Below are 18,075 nucleotides of genomic sequence, written 5' to 3' on the forward strand. Positions count from 1 at the left end.
TCAAAGTGACCTGGAATGACTCACCTGCAGCACCACGGCTGAGAGACAGTGGGGGAAGTGCGGTCCATGTTCTGAATGAAGCAAGCTTCCAACTTTGAATGAATGGCAAGGACCTGGAAGACCAGGGAGGGTAACTTGCCATCAGGTCAGGCTGGGCAGCATAGTGAGTGCCACCGGAACAAGACAACGAGGAAGTAAACACACAAAAAAGCAAATAAAGGCACAGGCAGACCATGGACACCGCCTGTTCCCAGGAAGCCACTAGGACACTGCAGAACCGCTCTGAACAAACAAAGCAAGAAAGAGAAGGACACAGGGTCTATGTGTAAAGGCCAAAGGACATTTTTGGGGTCCCAGAGATCAATATCAATCAACCAGGCATGGTAACAGATGCCTTTAATCCCTAATATATAATTAACATGCTATTGATTATACACATTTATGAAATACATGCATGGTAACAGATGCCTTTAATCCCTAATATATAATTAACATGCTATTGATTATACACATTTATGAAATACATGCTCATAGTGTGTAACGATCAATTCAGAGTAATTAGAAAAATCCATCACCTTAAAATTTACCTTTAAATTTATTTATGTGTTTATTAGTTTGGTTTTGTGTGTGTGTATGTGTGTGTGTGTGTGTGTGTATGTGTGTGTGTGTGTGTGTGTGTGTGTGTGTGTGTGTGTGTGTATGTGTGTGTATGTGTGTGTGTGTGTGTATGTGTGTGTATGTGTGTGTGTGTGTGTGTGTGTGTGTGTGTGTGTGTAGAAGTTGGGTCCAGTTTGATCTGTTGCTATGTATTATAATGCTAAATACTGCCCCCCCATCTGGTTGCCCTTAGGGGTGAGAAGATCCTCCCACATACCAACTGATGCTATGTAACCTTGTCCCCCAACTTGTCCCTGATTGGTGAGTAAAGATGCCTACAGCCTGTAGCAGGGCTTTGGTTTCCAGGCAGAGACCACAGACGAAGAGGGAGAGAGTTGAAGAGAGAGGAGAAGATGCTGTGGGGTAGGTGAGTCATGAAATCATGGCCATGGGGGCTGACTAACTGGAGTTAAGAGTGTCCCAGGCAGAACAGGGCAAGTGATAACTCGGGGTTATTGACAGGGAAGTATGCAAAATAGCATAGAGGGTGGATATCTGCCCAGCTCTAATTAAGGCTAATTATAAATGTAAAAATTTTGTGTCTTTTATCTGAGAACTGAATGATCAAAGGCGTTAGTTAATTAATATTAGTCAATTAATCAATGAACTGATTGACAGTAAAACAAATTATTTATAATTTTATCAATTAAAAATTAATACCCACAAATGAGAATAAGAATGATTAAAATCAACAACAACATTTTTGGTCTTTCAAGACAAGGTTAATCTGTGTAATAGCTCTGGCTGTCCTGGACTCACTTTGTAGACTAGACTAGCCTCAGACTTACAGAGATCTTACCTGACTGCTGGAATCAAAGGCTTGAGCCACCACGCCTGGATCGATAGCTTTAAAAATTATAAGCATATAATGGATTTTTATCTTTTGGTGGCCTATCTTGCTTTCTATTGCAGTGATAAAGAACTTGGCCGAGTGCAGCTCTGTGACAGATCCAGAGTCACACGCATCTCCCACCCCACGCTGCCATGATGCCCAAGTTAGCCGGATGGAGCAGAGGCGGAGCCCAAGCACTGCTCCATGAGGCTGTTGGCCAGCCCCTGGCAAGGTATTCATGAAGCCAAAAAAAAGGCAGCAGGAAAGAGTAAAACATTAGACAAAAACGTGCAGATAAAACGGAAGAGGGGAGCGAAGGACAAACTGGCTGACCAGCAAATTCCAGATCTGCCTGCAGAAATGGAGAGCCGAAAAACCAGAGTCCAGCCTCTGAAGAAGAGAAAGAAGATTATACAGATGATTCACACACACACACACACGCACACACACACACACACACACAAACACACACCTTGACACTGTCCATTGAGGGGCCTTAGAGCCGTTAACTTACCTGCCTATGACACTGAGCACACACGGTATCTGAATCTTGGCTTCCGAATACTAACTGCTTAATTAAAGAGAATCAAGACCCTCCCCTCAAAGAAACAAGTGACTCCAGCACTGGATCATGGGAACAGCAAGCTGCACATGAAACATTTAGAGGTAGTTACCAAGGAAGGGCTCAAGGAAACAAAGGAGCAAGAAGTCAACTTGAAAGGTTTTTTTCTGGGCCAAATAAGGGTAAGTTGAATATCAAGCAAGTATTGATTGACAGAGATATTTACCCACTAAATCATAGACTGATAAATCAATATTAATGTATATGGGTGAAGGCATATGCTAAATTGCGTCATCTTCAAGTTCAGATCCTTATGAAAGCTCCTTGAGGCTCCCAGGACATCGAGTGCTCCAAGAAAGTACTCCATGAAAGATTCATTGGCACAGGGAGGAAGCTTTCACTTCATAATACTGTTGCCCAGAGATTTACAACTGAAGAACGGTTGTAATGAACTTGGTATCTGGGAACAAGATTAAATGGAACCCATCAAACAGTCTAACCGAAGATGCAGCAGGCTCTGGTCTCATGAGCTATATGGAGCTTAAGATGGTCTTTGGAGCCTCAGGCACTCTTCTTCACCTCACTGGCTTATTCTAGAGATAGGAGCTGTGTTTGGCATAAACTTCTATGGGTGGATACCTACCCCAGTGACATTAGGCTAAAACCAGAAGGTGCTTCTGGTGGAGAACATCTTACTCTAAGTTTAAACACCCTCAGAACTGGCAGATTGTTTCCTGGCATTTACAGCTGGTGCTTGCTAGTTTTATGTCAACTAAAGACAAGCTATAGTCATCTGAGAGAAGGGAACTTCAGCTGAGAAATCAACCCTGTAGGATGGGGCTGTAGGCAAGCCTGTAGGGCATTTTCTTAATTAGTGATTGATGGGAGAGAGCCCAACCCATTGTGGATGGCGCCATCCCTTGGGCAGATGGTCCTGAATGCAGGCTGAGCAAGTCAGTGAGCAGCATCCCTTCATGGCCTCTGCTTCAGCTCCTGCTTCTAGGTTCTCACCCAGTTTGACTTCCTGCCTTTGCTTCCCTCAGTGGACTGTGGTTCAGGATTTGTAAAGCCGAACAACCCCCTTTCTCCCCAAGTTGCTTTTGATCATGATATTTTGTCATTAATAATCCTAAGGAATTCCTGGGCACCATAGAGCTTCCAGTAAGCATTAACAGTGAGTTTTAGGCAGATCAGAATCACTGAAAGCATTTTTGGCTACTGTGGAATAAATGGATGAGACCTGAGTATTCAAAATGCAACTTAAAGTGCAATAGTGAGGAAAATTGCTTTAGGAGATGAGGTATCCATGGAAACAGAGGAAGACCCAGGCATGCTCCTGTGCTTACTCAACGCTGCCTTTTTGGAGCTGACTGACCATTTGGAAAAGGCCCCCAGAGTAAAGATAATGTACATTTGTGGGATGCAGAGAAAAGTTAGCTATACAAGCTGAAAACATTTTAGGAACTGATTTTTTTTTAAAACTCTTATAAGGGGCAGCATTTAATTTGAGACAGCTTACAGGTTCAGAGGTTCAGTTTATGATCACCATAACAGGAAGCATGACAACATCCAGGCATGTTTGGTACTGGAAAAGAAGCTTAGAGTCTTACACCTTCTTCCACAGGCAAACAGAAGATTGCTGTATCCAGGCAGTTAGGAGGGGGAGTCTCAAAGACACCCCCTCCCCTCCCCAGCAAACACACACAGTGACATACTTCCTCCAACAAGGCCACACTTCCCAAGAGTGCTACTTCCTGGGTCAGGCATGTTCAAAGCAACATGTTCCGTTCTCTGGCCTGTATAGGCTTCTTCAAAGACGGGAAGGAGTCTCCGGGGGCCATAAGTCCTAGATTACTGCAAAATGCATTTAGTCCATCTTTAAAAGTCCCATAGTTGGTCGCTGTCTCAGCAGTGCTCAAAGTTCAAAAATCTCATCTGTGATTCTTAAAATTTTATCAGTGTAATTCCGTATATTATTTTCTGAGGGAGGCAGGACCAGGAGGATTGTCTGTTTGAGGCCAGCCTGGGCTATGTCTGAAACACAGCTTCTTGGTGCTTTAAGCAAACATTTCTCAGAAGAGTTCATCTCAGTGATGCTGGTCTCTTCTTCATTGCCATTAATTTCTTAGCTCCAGCTGACCAGCATTAATTGTCCAAGTAATCCATTCTATTCTTGACACGAAAGGCAGAGCCACATGGCTGAAGCTGATATGGTCTGCTGCTTGCTGGAGCTGGTTAGGAACTGATTTTTAAGCTCATGCTATCCTAGACAGATCTGACTTTACACTGGCTTGTGGGATTTGTCATACCTATCTAGTTAATGACACCATTTCTGCTCAGGCGCATGATGGATGCTGGTGTGGACAGCCTTCCCAGTGAGTGTGCCTTCACTAGTATGGGGTTTGTCTTTAGTAGGCAGAGAATCAGCATCACATTGATAATGTCCATACTTATGCCAAATGTCTTGAAATGTCTAGGAGGAAACCCTAAAGTCAGAATGTAACATTGATGAGCTGGAAATGTAAAAACTTACAAAAAAAATTTTCAAGATCTTAGAAAATATAAGGCTGGGGATCGGAGAAATGGTTCTTAAGATTGCTTACTGCTCTCCCAGTGGACCTGAGTTTGGTCCCCAGCACCCACACTGCACCAGATGTTTCAAAAACAGCTGTAACTCAGGTACCCACATGCATCTGTGCACACACAGACATGTTCTCTTAAAGCCATCATGTAGCTAGTGCGTAACTTTAGACCTAGCCCTTAGAGAGGTGAGTGGATTACAATCAAAGAAATACTGACACCTACTACCAAGATATTTTATAAGCAATGTAACTTTAGTTTCATAAGACATTATATGGCCTTCATGGGTATCCACATACATATGTACACATACACAGACATACATTTACAGCAAAATAATATATGTATATATGTATATGTACGCAAACACAGATAGGCATGGGGATGTATAGAGATTGCTAGGTGTGGTAGTACATGATGCATAGCCCTAATCCCAGCATTTGGAGAGGCAGAGGCAGGAGGACCACTGTAAGTTCTGGGCCAGCTAGGGCTACATAGTGATAGTCTGTCTCAAAATAAGGGTGGGGTGAGGAGACACACAGCAACAGAAAATATGATAATATCCTAACAGTACACAACTAATTTCATTTCTTTGTTAAGAAGAAGGGACATGACTACAGTTCCATAGAGCTGCTAAGTTTGTGAGCCCACGGCAGAAGTGTATAATGGGCCTCCATGCCTGACTCTTAGGTTATCTATGAGGTGCTAGAATCTTGATGGGGTTCATAAAATGAATCTGGGGACAGTATGTCACTAGATAGTTTGTGGGAAACTCTTTACAACATTGTTTAAAAATCCTTTTTGGTTTATGTTTTCAAGATGGCTTTCCCTGTATAGCCCTAGCTGTCTTGGAATTTGCTCTTTTAGACCAAGCTGGCTTTGAACTCAAAGAGATCAGCTTATCTCTGCCTCTGAAGTGCTGGGATTAAAGGTGTGTGTCACCATACCCTTCTAGAAGTCCCTCCCCTCTTTTGTTAAGATTTATCTACTTATTTTATGCATGTGGGTATACTGTTGTTCTCTTCAGACACACTAGAAAAGGGCACCAGATCCCATTACAGATGGTTGTGAGCCACCATGTGGTTGCTGGGAATTGGACTCAGGACCTCTGGAAGGGCGTCAGTGCTCTAACCACTGAACCATCTAAGACCCCCTAAAAGTTCTTGATACAACATTTTTGTCCTTTCAGCATGCTCTCCTATAGAAAAAGGACACATATACTTGTTAAATTTTAGTTATCCACGTATAATTTATAAGAACTCTGTAAGAATGAGAAATAAAACTTAATACACAAGAAAAAATAATAACATATACTAATGAATGAATGAATTAAAAGTTTGAGCTGGGTCTGGTGAGCACAGGCCTAGAATCCCAGCTATTTGGGAGGCTGAGGTTAAACTACATTTTTACTGTAAGACGTAAGAATAGAAGTTAGTAGAGAAATGCACATGGAAAGAGTAAGACACACTCATGTATAGTTAGGGCTCATCCTCGATGTGGATATATATTCTGTAGCTTTCTAAGTTACATGGTTTACATTTTTCACTTATTATTTTGTGTGTTCCATATGTGTACAACAGTGCATACATAAGGCGCTCAGAGGCCACCTGTGTGGGTGTGGGTTTTTTCTTTTTACTTTTACATGCGTTCTAGGAATTCATCTCAAGTCATCAGTCTTTGTGAGCAGGGAAATTATTTACTAGTCTTACCATCTGGCCTAGCCCTTAAGTAACATGTTTTAAAGTGTAATTTAGATCAAGGCTTAAAGGCTAATGGCTGGGCTGGAGAGATGGCTCAGTGGTTAAGAGCACTGACTGCTCTACCAGAGGCCCTGAGTTCAAATCCCAGCAACCACATGGTGGCTCACAACCATCTGTAATGGAATTTAATTCAATTCCCTCTTCTGGTGTGTCTGAAGACAGCTACAGTATATTTATATATAATGTATAAATCTTTTTTTAAAAAAAAGGTTAAAGGCTTAGTTTTTATTTTATTATGTTTATGTGTGTGGACAAGGTATACCGTGCAATAGTGGCATATATGTAATGGAAGTAACCAACCACTTTTAAAAATTCAGATTTAAGGCCCACTCCATGAGATGCGTCTCATATATGAAACTGATAAAGTGGCCAAGAGCGTGAGATGACATATGTCATTTCCCTAGGGGGAAATCTCCTGGTATTATTCTCCTAAAAGAACAAAGTAATAAAGCAATCCCATGACATATCCCCATACCCATAGCTCAGTGTCTCACTCGCCCCTCATCAGAGAAGTTTCTTCTTGTAGTAGATGGGAGTTAACAGAGACCCACAACTACACAGAGTGGAGAGGAAGACACTTGGGAGCACTCAGCTGGAAGCGGAATGTGTTTATCACACCTTCACTCAAGGCATAGGAATCTATGCACAAGAGAAAGAGGAAAGCTTGGAAGAGACAGAAATAGTGGATAACCCCAAGGAAATTCTTCTCGACACAACAGAACTAATATTAGTAAAAATTAATACATGAATTTGCTAATACACCCAAGACCAGTACAGGCTCAAACCAGACAAAATCCCAGCACTGAGACAGGGAAGTGGGCAGAGTCCTGACCCTAACCAAGATGCTATGTGCAACTGTTAGCTGCTGGAAGAGGGAGAACCAGTTCTCTCCAGGGGAGTGTCACTGTGTATATTAACCACGCCCTAGGACAGGCCTCATGTTAATAAAGTGACCAGCACAGAAGATGTGTTGACAGTTTGTTCCCTTCCACTGAGGCAATTCTACCTGATGAGAAAAGGAAGTCCACATGTTGAGTTCAAAATGATAGAAATAGATATTTGCTATTTTATTTGTGTTTTTCTGTATTTCAAACATTTCTAGAAATTAAAAGTGGAATACATATCTAGCCGCCACCCCCTTCCCCTGCCCTTAGTCTTTATAAAGTCAAGTAAAAGACTTGGAGAGAAAGCTCACGTGCTTATCAGTTTCCTGGCTTACTGCTCAGAGGACCTTTGTTGTTACTAAAGCTTGGCCCAGAGCTCAGGGAAGCCGCGCCCGCTGCCACGTCTGCTTTCGGTTTCTGGGCGTCTCCATTTTGAGGATCCTAAGACGTGCAGTGAAGTCTGAGACCTGAGCCTCTCACGCGGCCACTTAGGGCAGGACGGGTATGTGACCTGCGTGGTGTAACCCGCGCGCTACTTGCGGCGCTGCGCCGAGCCCGGGCCCCTAAGTGCCCGGGGGCTGTGCCGTGCGCCTTCTGGCCTGGCCCTGGAGGTCGCTGCGAGCCTGTGCCCTGGGGACAACGGGTGGAGCCGGGAAGGGCGCAGAGGGCCTCGTCTCCTCTACCCGAGTTACCGGCTGGGTACAGGACAGGGCGCAGCGCCACCGCAGGTGGTGACAACCCCCTGGCCCAAGGCGGGCTGGTGTGTTCAGGTGATGGGACTGGGGAAGGGTAGCCCTTAATGACCCTAAGTACTCCTGAACTGTAGAGAGCACATTCTGAGGACAGGAGAGAGCATTCACAAATACCAAGGGGAGCATTCTTGTAACCCGTCAGAAAAGTAAAGATTAATTTTGCTGCCAGAGCCACAATTAGTCATGCACAAAACGTCTTGAAACTACTCATTTCCTGGAGTTGAACTGTCCAATTACCCGCTTTCCTTTTGAAAAGTTGATTATTTCTATCACTGTCTCTGTCTCTCTCACTCACTCACACACATACACACACCTATCTATCTATCTATCTATCTATCTATCTATCTATCTATCTATCTAGGTGGACAAGTTCACTTGAACATTCACAAAGAAAGCCGCAGAACAAAGGCCATGATATTCACAGTAAGTTCTGGAAAGCAGGAAGTAAATTCAAGGACTCTAATAAATCCCTTGCGTTCAGGTAACCTTTGAAGTTTGTTCTTACACTAAAGGGGTGGGTCCAGTAGAGAGTAATAGAAGTCAGACCTTGACCAAGAGGTATGATCTAAAATATAAAACATCTCTAAGAAGGTTCTGAACAAAGCAAAAAGCTCAGCTCTCTGGTATCACGAACAACCTTGGTTTGTAAGCCAATCATTTTTGATTTTATGTTTTGTTTTCTGAGGCAGGGCTCTCTGTGTAACCCCGTACCTCCTTGAACTCACTATGTAGACCAGGCTGGTCTAGACAGCAGAGATCCACCTTCGTCTGCCTCCAGATCGCATTGCTAGGGTTAAAGGTGTGCAGCTCTGAGTCACTGTTCCTGGGAACCTACCAGAGATAACCACTTAGTTTATAGCCAATTGGAAGTCTTTATTCCAGCCAGCTAGGACGGCACTTAGGTATTGGGTGTATTCAGTGACCAATGTACAGAGTATGGGGCTTTTGAAGGCAGAAACCACGTCCTGACACCTCACTTGGCAGCTGGGGGTGGGGTGGGGGTGGGGCCTCGGGGAAGCAAGCAGTTTGACAGCTAAGACAGGAGTTTGCTGGAGGGGAGGTTTGCACAGGAAGCCAATATGACAGAAGCTAAGCGAGCTGGGGAGTCTTGAACTTGGGTTCCTAGAATAGAGTTGAGCAAATTTGCATGGGATTCTCCATCAGTTTCAAATTCTAGTTAAACCTGAAATAGCCTCCGCAAGAATTCAAGATGGAGTAACTTCTGTACTGTTTTGCCCGGTTACACCACCAGCATCTAGCTGGAAGCTAATTTTCAAAGCTTTCTTTACAGAAATTATCATTTTGCTCAACAGTTTTTTTATTTGTAGTTTTTCTGTTGAATGACCTGGTAAAAATGGGCTTTTCTTTTTTCTTTTTCTTTCTTTCTTTCTTTCTTTTTTTTTTTTTTTTTTTTTGAGCCTTGGTCTTACTATGTGCTCAGTGGCCTGCAATTCCTCATCTTCTCTCCTCAGGAGTCAGCCCCCGCCCTCCCCCAATGCTGGACGTGCACCACTACACTCATTTTTTTTTCTAGAAGTTTTATGTTGTACATTGTTTTTGATGACATTTGTTTCTTTAGCGAGTCACTACTTGCTAACCTAAACCAGTTTCCCAAGCTTCGAGAAACCGGGGGTGGGGGTGGGAATGGTCTCTCCCTCGTCCGTCCGTCCGTCCGTCCTTCCTCCGCCCCCCCCTCTTGTGGTGGGCATGCATGGGGGGGTGGGGGAGAAGTTGGGTGTGCGGTCTGAGCTTTGGTCTGTTCCGCCGGTAGAGGCGTTAGCTGGTTTCCTTTCTGGCTTCCTGTAACTTTCCTCCGCCCTCTTACGTTAGGCATTTGGAATCCAGCTATGGCCTCGACTCAGTCTTGGTGGAATGGGGTCCATTCGCATCTTCTCCGCGTCCTTCTCTTTGGGTCACACTCGGGGGGGACTCCGCCCCTGCAAGAGCACTCTGGCGATGTCCTTAGCGCTGGGAGAGTGCCGTCCGTCCCTCGTTCCTGAACCTGTTGGGCGCCTCACCTGGCTAGCAGCTTAGGCCAGCTCTGAAGGCCGACTTTCCAGGACGCCCACTGACGAGACCACTCCTATTCGTGTTTTTTCCCAGTGTCTCCTTCGATCCAGTTTTCTGGAGGTCTCCGGGAGAAGACAGGCAACAAAGCCACTGTTGAGTGGGATGGGCCAGCGACCGCCTGGTGTGAGTAATCTGAGAACCCCTCCTATTTGTTCCACTGGGACTTGGGACTTTGGAGAACTGACTCTGGAAAGAGTTTGTTTTCTATCTTCCACTCTTGGTTTCTTCTGTGTTTTTTGGGAATCCACTCACAGCACCTCCAGACTCGTGGCACATTTAAATCCAAGTCTTTCTTGAAGAGAGTCAAAGACTTACTAAATTAAACTCGTTCCTGACTCAAATGCCTCCTTGTTAATTTAGCGAGTGGCTCTGGATGTTTGTTTGTTTTTTTGTTTTTGTTTTTTCTATAATCTCAGCATAGAGGGCGCCTGGACAAAGCTCAAGGACAGCCTGCCCCAGGAAGAAGCCTGTTGGCCAATGTGAGGAAGTACTGGTTTGATTCAGGGCCTTCCTATACTCAAAGTACTGTTTTTCTTAAATCTCTGAAGCAAGAACCACTAGCTGTGTTGTGATGCCCTAGCTGACTGACCTTTACTTCTGGGAAGACTCAACACCCCACCTGGGGCAGCTGTCTTGCCCCTTACCAAGAATTTTACATTGCTTTTTTATAAAAATATTTATTTTATGTATATGAGTACACTGAAGCTGTTTTAAGACACCGACACCGGTCAGTGCTCTTAACTCTGAGCCATCTCTGCAGCTCCTTTGCATGGTATTTTGATATCCAAAACCTTTCAGGCAAGTTCTAATATAAGTAAAATATACCTGGGTTTAGTACCTGCAAAGTAAATACAGACACGGCCCCTAATTCCCACAAGTCCATTCCCTAGAGATAGCCAAAGTTTGCTGGTTCTAGTCTCACACAAAACCCAAATACAGTGTTTGGATTGCATTTAAAAGAGGGATTTTCCCTCCCTCCAACCGTCCCCACTTATTTTTTTATGTCTTTCTCCAAACAGTCTTTCAGAACTGATGCTTGTGGTACTGTCATTTCTACATTTCCCAACCTAGTCTCCCTCCCCTTTCCCATCTTGTGCAACAGCCATTTGGATTTGTTTCATTGGCTCAGATGTTTTTTTTTTTTTTTTTTTTTTTTTTTTTTTTTTTTTTTTGTTTTGTTTTGTTTTTTTTTTCTTTTTCTTCTCCTTCTTCAATTCTTAGCTTTGGGGAATAATTCCTTCCTTTGTGTCACGTTTGAAAGAAAAAGACTCTGTGTGTGTGTGTGTCTGTCTGTCTGTCTGTCTGTGTCCTTGAATCTTGTCTTTCTGTGTAAAATCTGTTTTTCTCCTTTATGCTCATTTGATGATCCGTACTCATAGCCACTTTTTAAAAATTTGGCCATTTAATACCAAACAACAACAACAACAACAACAAATCTTAGCTTCATTATTTTCCTTTCTCGGGTTTTCTTTGGTTGAATCCATTGTAAGAATTGAGTTCTGCCAACTTGGTATCAGATTTACTACCTATTCAAGATCTTGTTCTGCAGTAAACTCTTTGGTTGAAGAAGACTGTAGTCTCTTTTGATTTTTTAAGACAGCATTTCCTGTCACCCAGGCTGGACTGAAACTCACCACGTAACACAGATTGGCCCTGAATTCTCCAAATCCTCCTCAGCTTCCAAGTGCTAAGATTGATGATGTGAGCCCCGGCACCCAGACCCATCACAGCTTGATCTGGATATAATAGCTCAGTTTTTCAGTGTGACTGAAAACTCCTGCTGCTTTAACTACTTCCAAGGTCTAGTGGGATTTGAAGTGGGTAACTCCCTTCAAAGGTCTTGTTTTACAAGTGGGAACCAGAGCTTCGTGGACCTGTGAAATGTTCCAGGTTTTTAAAACCCAGCTTTGCCTTATGCATCTGTGACCTTTTTTTTTTTTTTTTTTTTTTTTAAATACTCTTTGTTTTTTTTTTTCTCTTGTAGCTTTAGTTTTTGGTTTTGTTTGAGATTGAGTCTCCTGGAGCCTGGGCCAACCTTGAACTCCTGGTCCTCTCTGTTGCCATAGTTACAGGTGTGCACTGCCATACTTGACTGAAAAGCATTTTTTCTAAAGTTAGATCTTGGGGATGGAGAGATGGCTCAGTGGCTAAAGAGCACTGACTGATCTTCTAGAGGTCCTGAGTTCAAATCCCAGCAACCACATGGTAGCTCACAATTATGAGATCTGATGCCTTCTTCTGGTGTGTCTGAAGATAGCTACATTGTACTCAAATACATAAAATAAATAAAATCTTTAAAAAGGATGGGGCTGGAGAGATGGCTTAGTGGTTAAGGGCACTGACTGCTCTTCTGGAAGTCCTGAGTTCAAATCCCAGCAACCACATGGTGACTCACAACCATCTGTAATGAGATCTGATGCCCTGTTCTGGTGTGTCTGATGACAGCTACAGTGTACTTATAATAAATAAATAAATATTAAAAAAATAAAGTTAGATCTTTGTTTTAAAAGGTAGGCACTTAACAGATCTCTTGCTTCAACACCTCTAGGTGTTACGGATGGGGGTTCCATCAAAGTCCCTTAGTGGAAATGTAAGTGTATGCATAAATCCTTCTCTGCTGACTGATCCCCAGCCCCCTTTAATTAGGAAACACAAAAGTAATAACAAGTTACAAAACCATGGCCTGGTGATTACTGAAGATCTGAACAAAAGTTTTATGCCTGACTTATGCCCTGTTTAAACCCCAAGGCCATGCTATTTTAATCTGGCAGATAGTTAAAGCTGTACTTAAAGGCCTAGGGAAACTATTAAAATGCTATGGTGGGAACTGGGGGGTTCTATATATAGCACAAGGCTGTACCCTGGAGAAATGATGCAATCACTCTCTGCCTAGGTTCTCCATAAACAAGCCAGCCATCACTCAGCCTAAATGTGGAACAAGTCTCTTTAACCATGGTTGTTTTAAAAAATGTCAAAGAATCTTAAAAAAAACCAGATAGGTGAGAAGTTGGGGCTACCAAGGGTGATCAGATGAAACAGAAGAGCATGCTTTACTTTATTTTCTCTATTTGTCCATTTGGGTCCCCTGACACCCCACCCCAATCCCCAGTTCCATGTAACTGTTCATCATCAAAAGCAGTTGAGGGCAGGAGCAGGAACCCAAGGAGGGTAGGAACCTTCAGGCAGGAGCTGATGCAGGGGCCACAAACAAATGCTGCTTCCTAGCTTGCTTCAGGAGTTTCTTACAAAAAAGGGAGCTGTTTATAATTAGAAAAACTTCTACATTGGAAGGAATTTTTAGAAGCTTCATATTGTGGTCATATGTACAACTTTGGCCTTTGAACTGAGCTTCTGTGTAAGCAGTCACATGTGTTTGCCTGGTTGAAAATTTATCTCAAGCCAAGCCAAGCCTCAGATGTAAACGCTGAGCTGTGTTCTCTTAGGCATTTAGGGTTGTTTCTTGGCTCACCTTTGTTTTACTTTGTTTGTTTTCTTTTCCAGATAGGTTTTCTCTGTGTAGCCCTGGCTGTCTTAGAACTCACTCTGTAGATCAGGTTGGCTTGAAACTCAGGGATCCATCTGCCTCTGCCTTTGCCTCCTGAATGCTGGGATCAAAGGCGTGGTCTCAGACTTTGAGAAATAATGTGGTTTTCCTGACTGTTGTTACATGAACATAACCCCCCCCCCCCCCCCAGTTTCCTGCACTCCACATCAGAAGGTTTAGATACAGCAAGACTGATAATGAAAGACAAGGCCCACCTCTTCATTGTACAACTTAGAAATGAGATTTAATCTCTGGACTCAGTTTTTGCCAAAGCATTAAAATTTAAAATCTTGCTTAAACTAAGCAGTTTGGCCTGTTTTTTTTTTTTTTTTTTTAATTTGCCAAGGAAATCAAAGCTTTGTAATTTAGGAACACAGCAAATCTTGCCCCGTGGTTTTTCCCAATAAATTGAGTGGTGTAGTGCAACAGTTCATGTGTGATTGTATTTTTAACTGACACCATCCCATATAAGATAGTAGCTCTGAGAATATTAGATTGTTGTCTTGTCTGGGGGAAATCACTTTAAGTTTTAGGTACTTTTGCTGGGCGTGTTGGCTTATGCCTTTAATCCCAGCACTTGGGAGGCAGAAGAAGGCACACCTCTGTGAGTCTGAGGTCACCCTGGCCTACATAATGGGTTCCAGGACAGTCAGGACTATGTAGAGACACTCAGTCTCAAAACAACAACCACACCATTTTTAGGTACTTTTGAATATATCCCGGAACAGTCACACATATAGAAAATTGGGTTTGAGGTTGGGTGAATGAACGCTCTGGCACATACATTTTTTAAGAGTTTAAGAAATGACTGCTTATCGAGAGTAAGCGCAGAGGATACTTTTTTTTTTTTAATTAAAATGTATCAGAATGTATTGAGAACTAGGTGGCCCTGAAAGGCTAGAGTTTGGCTGGAGACACTGTCTTTCCATTTGGATGAGGTCTTAGCAGCTCACAGCAGGCTCTTCCTGGGATCATACCCAACCTCTTATAACCATAATCCCCTCAACCAACACCACCATTAACTCCATCCATGTAGAACAGTCCAGCTCTGAGTCGGTTCCAATTGTGATGCCCCTCTAATGCCACCAGTTCCACCTTGCCTCAGGCATGGTTGCAAAGGGACAGATGGACGTTCTGTGTGTACCTGTCTGTTGTAGCTGGGTAGTCAGCTCTGAGCCCCCGAGCCTGGCAGGGCCTACCACACACTGGAGGTGAGAGTCTGTCCCTCACCACAGTCTAGCTCAGTCACAGCACAAAAGAAATGCCTAAGGACAGTCAGACAGCTGTGAATAAGGGCGAATGAGCCAGTTTGGGGACCGGGGCAAGCTGAGAGGGGGCGGGGGAGCTTTCTCAATGGAGGCAACTATGAAGAGGTTAAAAAAAAAAAAAACATGTTGGAGAACACGGGAGGTATTTGGAGTTGGGTTATGGATAATGCACAGAAATGGAAGGATGTTCTTAGTGCTTGGGCTGTGTTTGTCCCGGCAGAAATTTAACTCTAAGATGGAGCAGGCTGCTCTATCTCTTGGATTCAGTTTCACTGTTCACTCTCTTCGTGCTTCTGGGTTCACCTAGAAGTTGAGCCTCTTCCTTCAGGTACTAGGATTCCAGGTTTGCGCTGCCGTACCTGGCTGCAGTCCCTTTAAAATAAAAATCCCCCCCCCCCCCGCTTTGCTTTCTGTTTACAGCACTAAGCACTGAACTAGGAGCACAAGCCGAGCGAGTGGTGCATCCCTAGGTCTCTTTCTACCCTTAGAGATGCTTTCAGTAAGTTGCCCAGGCTTGCCTGGAACTCACTGACTCCTGTCAGGTCTGGGGCCTTCAATTCTTCTGCCTCAACTTCCTGAGTAGCTGGGATTACAGGTATGTGTCCCCAGGCCTGGCTTTAAAGCCCCCACTTACCAGTTCTCTTACCTTAGGAGCCTGGAAAGTTTGGAAGGGACACAGGCAAAGAAGAGGAGTCTCATCAAAGGGCTATCTGTAGTTCTCGGATGTGGTTCAGTCTTGGTGCTGATTCAGCCTCCTCATTTCCTGTCTCACCCGGGCTGGGGAAAACACTGCTGATTCTCTCCTCCATAGGTGTGTTGTTCTAAGATGTTATAGCAGTTTATCCCATCCTTTGACACCTAAGCTGTTTCTGTATCATGGTTTTTAAAGTATGGATGGAGTGCAATGGGTGTGCTCAACTCTTCTGGAAATGTTTACAACTTTGTTTTATGTGCATTAGTGTTTTGCCCCCATGTGTCTCTGTGCACCAAATGCATGCCTTGTGCCTCAGGAGGCCAGAAAAGGGTGTTGGATCCCTAGGAACTGTAGTTAGATCGTGGTGAGCCTTGTAGTTGCTGGGAACTGAACCTGAGCCCTCGGGTAGGACAGTTAGGAATTCACAGAGGTCTGGACAAGAGCAGTGTGTCATCAAGACTGGGCAGGATGAGGCAAGCGTGGCTATCCACTCTCCAACACCTAACAAGGGTTAGGTTTAAGAGTGTTCCAAAATCCAGTAATCACGATAAATACTATTCAGTGCAACACTTTTTTAAAAAAACCACCACCCTCCAAGACCTCGATAAACAAACTGTTAGAATTTTGCATAATAAAAGAATTTTGCATAATAAAAAAAAAAACTTCAGAGTCATTGTCCATCCTGCTCTAGGTGCCAGCGTGCGCCAATACTAAGTGGTATTGTGGGGATGAGGTCCGTTAGGAATCCTGCCACGGAGTGGGTCAAAGTGTAGGGAACTCAACGCTGAATGCAGGCCATTTCTTCATGGGGTCCTAGCTCTGTAGAAGGAGAGAAAGCGAAGTGTTTGTTGGTTTAGGGGACCCAGGCTCAGGAGTTGTGTGACAGTTACTTGTTTAATATGGAAGAGCCTCAGCTGTGTATCTGAGCTGAGGCTGAGGCCGGATAACTGCAGGTGGGACTGGGGAGAACTGTGACTGGAGCCTTCTCCTAGGGAAGTGAAAAGAAGGTAACCAGAGTCCTGTAAACAGACCGCCCAGCAGATGCTGAGGACACAGGAAGTGGTGCCGCCATTTGTGCTGTGTGAGCCTCCTTCCTCAGCTTCCGGCTGTTCTGTTTTTAATGTGTGTGTGTGCGCATGCGTGCACGCATACATGTATTAAGGTACATTTATGGAGGTCAGGAAAACCTGGAGGGGGTCAGTCCCCAGAGGGGTGTGGTCTTGGGGATGGAGTTCAGGTTTTCAGGCTTGGTGGCAGGCATGTTTACCCACTGAACCCTCCCTTACCTCCCATGTGTTATTTACATATCATATAACATATACATTAACCTCTAGCATGTAAGAGAAGAATTGTTCTGAGTACCTGTTGAAACTCTTTGAAAATTGCGTATTTTAATTAGCTTACAAAATCATAGGTTCCATGTGTTTTCTTCCTAATTCTTGATATTGGCTACCTCCTGCCCCCAATTTTTGCTACTCTAGATGTGAGTGGAAAAGACTCAGGATCTAAAAATGGGGTGCAGGGTGACTTCTATTCTAGTTAGCCCAGGACATAACATTTCCTGTGATACAGGGATTTTGGTACTAAAGCTGAGAATTTCTGGGCATGTCCGGCTTGTCTGCCTACTGAGTTGTTATGGGGTGGATGTCAGGAGGCCAAAGGTAAAGGAATTTAAGATTCTGGCCAGAGAATTTGGTCTCAGGTCCTGTGTAGAGACAACGAAGTGAAGCTGGGTGGTGGTGCACACACCTTCAATCCCAGCACTCAGGAGGCAGAGGCAGGTGGATCTGAGTCTGCAGAGTGAGTTTCAGGATAGCCAGGGCTACAGGAAGAGAAACCCAATTTTCCAGGAGGGGTGGTGGTGAGATCATTTCTCAGCACTGTCACATGTAACTCTTCATTCATTCCTTTTACATGCTGAGTGTCAGCTCTGAGTCACACACTCATGTCTACGCAGGGTGTTTGACCACCAAGTTACCTCTGCTGCAGTCTAGGTGAAGAGGCCCATGAAGCCTCAGGACCTTTTTGCCAGAAGCTCACCTTAGAGCATCTTCAGCACTTTCAGCTGCTTTGGAAATATAGATATCAGGTGTATTACCACTGAAAGGCCTGAAGTGATTCTGTCTCTAGACCCGTCTCCTTTTCTGAGACTGTGTTGCTATTTTAAGCAGTGACTTCAATGTTCTCATGACTTGGTCCAGAAATGAAACTGAGACTGGTTTTAGGTTTTCAGTACTTGGGTTGTCAAAGTTAAAGACATTGCATACTAGATGGGGAACTATGTAGGTGTGGAAGAAAAAGGTAGAGACAGTGAGTGAGGATTTCATCAGAAGAAAGGGGAATTCCTTTAGCACTTAGAAAAGGTCAGAAGCCAGTTCCGTCTGACTACAGAGGCAGTACTGTTTGAAACTGAGAGGTAGGGTAAATTGATGGGAACTTGATCAATCAAAACTGGATGCTTGGAAAGCAGGA

At 43.9% G+C, this 18,075-nt stretch overlaps 1 protein-coding gene across 4 annotated transcripts in view; it reads left to right on the forward strand.

Annotated features, from left to right (window-relative positions):
• Nucleotides 1-2,100: 2,100 nt before the first annotated feature.
• Nucleotides 2,101-18,075, forward strand: part of CFLAR (CASP8 and FADD like apoptosis regulator) — a gene marked incomplete at its 3' end in the record, with an annotated part of 50,968 nt that continues 34,993 nt past the window's right edge. For 2 of the 4 annotated variants that reach the window (XM_080933174.1, XM_080933178.1), the window contains exons 1-3: nt 7,697-7,777; nt 8,389-8,450; nt 10,131-10,220. Of the gene's footprint in view, nt 2,234-7,696; nt 7,778-8,388; nt 8,451-10,130; nt 10,221-18,075 lie in introns of those variants that run through there. The other 2 variants (XM_080933176.1, XM_080933175.1) reach the window with 2 other exon arrangements.

This window comes from Micromys minutus (genome assembly GCF_963924665.1).
Source record: "Micromys minutus genome assembly, chromosome: 19".
Taxonomy (NCBI): Eukaryota; Metazoa; Chordata; class Mammalia; order Rodentia; family Muridae; genus Micromys; species Micromys minutus.